Source organism: Penaeus japonicus, unplaced genomic scaffold (genome assembly GCF_977035675.1).
Source record: "Penaeus japonicus unplaced genomic scaffold, GWHDUDI00000001_assembly GWHDUDI00000022, whole genome shotgun sequence".
Classification (NCBI taxonomy): domain Eukaryota; kingdom Metazoa; phylum Arthropoda; class Malacostraca; order Decapoda; family Penaeidae; genus Penaeus; species Penaeus japonicus.
In genome coordinates, this window is record NW_028234424.1 from 417,623 (window position 1) to 419,993 (window position 2,371).

Sequence of the window (2,371 nt, forward strand, 5' to 3'; positions counted from 1 at the left end):
TTCTTCTGCGAGGCTCCTTCTGCGAGGCTCCTTCTGCGAGGCTCCTTCTGCGAGGCTTCTTCTGCGAGGCTTCTTCTGCGAGGCTCCTTCTGCGAGGCTCCTTCTGCGAGGCTCCTTCTGCGAGGCTCCTTCTGCGAGGCTCCTTCTGCGAGGCTTCTTCTGCGAGGCTCCTTCTGCGAGGCTCCTTCTGCGAGGCTCCTTCTGCGAGGCTTCTTCTGCGAGGCTTCTTCTGCGAGGCTTCTTCTGCGAGGCTCCTTCTGCAAGGCTCCTTCTGCGAGGCTCCTTCTGCAAGGCTCCTACTGAGAGGCTGCTTTTGCAAATCTCCTTTTGCAAGGCTCCTTTTGCGAGCCTTCTTCTGCGAGGCTCCTTCTGCGAGGCTTCTTCGGCAAGGCTACTTCTGCAAAGCTCTTTCTGCGAGGCTCCTTCTGCAAGGCTCTTTCTGCGAGGCTCCTTCTGCGAGGCTTCTTCTGCAAGGCTCCTTCTGTGAGGCTTCTTTGGCAAGGCTCCTTCTGCGAGGCTCCTTCTGAGAGGCTTCTTCGGCAAGGATGCTTCTGCAAAGCTCCTTCTGCGAGGCTCCTTCTGAGAGGCTGCTTCTGCAAATCTCCTTCTGCAAGGCTCCTTTTGCGAGCCTTCTTCTGCGAGGCTCCTTCTGCAAGGCTCCTTCTGCGAGGCTTCTTCTGCAAGGCTCCTTCTGCGAGGCTCCTTCTGCGAGGCTCCTTCTGCAAGGCTCCTTCTGCGAGGCTCCTTCTGCGAGGCTTCTTCGGCAAGGCTCCTTCTGCAAAGCTCCTTCTGCGAGGCTCCTTCTGCGAGGCTCCTTCTGCAAGGCTCCTTCTGCGAGGCTCCTTCTGCGAGGCTTCTTCTGCAAGGCTCCTTCTGTGAGGCTTCTTCGGCAAGGCTCCTTCTGCGAGGCTTCTTTGGCAAGGCTCCTTCTGCGAGGCTCCTTCTGCAAGGCTCCTTTTGCGAGGCTCCTTCTGCGAGGCTCCTTCAGTGAGGCTCTTTCTGTGAGACTCCTTCTGAGAGCCTGCTTCTGCAAATCTCCTTCTGCAAGGCTCCTTTTGCGAGCCTTCTTCTGCGAGGCTGCTTCTGCGAGGCTCCTTCTGCGAGGCTCCTTCTGCGAGGCTCCTTCTGCGAGGCTCCTTCTGCGAGGCTTCTTCTGCGAGGCTCCTTCTGCGAGGCTCCTTCTGCAAGGCTCCTTCTGCGAGGCTTCTTCGGCAAGGCTGCTTCTGCAAAGCTCCTTCTGCGAGGCTCCTTCTGCAAGGCTACTTCTGCGAGGCTTCTTCTGCGAGGCTCCTTCTGCGAGGCTTCTTCTGCGAGGCTCCTTCTGCGAGGCTTCTTCGGCAAGGCTCCTTCTGCGAGGCTCCTTCTGCGAGGCTTCTTCGGCAAGGCTGCTTCTGCAAAGCTCCTTCTGCGAGGCTCCTTCTGCAAGGCTACTTCTGCGAGGCTCCTTCTGCGAGGCTCCTTCTGCGAGGCTCCTTCTGCGAGGCTGCTTCTGCAAATCTCCTTTTGCGAGGCTCCTTCTGCGAGGCTCCTTCAGTGAGGCTCTTTCTGTGAGACTCCTTCTGAGAGCCTGCTTCTGCAAATCTCCTTCTGTAAGTCTCCTTTTGCGAGCCTTCTTCTGCGAGGCTCCTTCTGCGAGGCTCCTTCAGCAAAGCTCCTTCTGCGAGGCTCCTTCTGCAAGGCTCCTTCTGCGAGGCTCCTTCTGCTAGGCTCCTTCTGAGAGGCTTCTTTGGCAAGGCTCCTTCTGCAAGGCTCCTTTTGCGAGGCTCCTCAGTGAAGGGCTCCTTCTGATGAGTCTCCTTTCTGTGAGCTGCTTTGAGAGCTCGCTTCTGCAAATCTCCTTCTGCAAGTCTCCTTTTGCGAGCCTTCTTCTGCGAGGCTCCTTCTGCAAGGCTCCTTCAGCAAAGCTCCTTCTGCGAGGCTCCTTCTGCAAGGCTCCTTCTACAGGGCTCCTTCTGCGAGGCTCCTTCTGCGAGGCTCCTTCTGCGAGGCTCCTTCTGCGAGGCTCCTTCTGCGAGGCTCCTTCTGAGAGGCTTCTTCGGCAAGGATGCTTCTGCAAATCTCCTTCTGCGAGGCTCCTTCTGAGAGGCTCCTTCTGAGAGGCTGCTTCTGCAAATTCTTTGCGAGGCCCTTCGAAGGTCCTTCGGGGAGGCTTTCTGCAAATCCCCTCTGCAGGCCCTTTCGGGCCCCTTCTGCAGGCTCCTTTCTGGGGCCCCTTTGAACCCCTTCTGCGGGCCCCTTTGAAAGGCCCCTTTCGGGAGGCTCTTTGCAACTTTTGAAGGCTCTTTCCCCTCCCCTTCTCCAGGCCCCCTTCGGCAGGCTTTTTCTGCAAATTCCTTCGGAGGCTCCTTCTGCAAGGCCCTTTCTGGAGGCT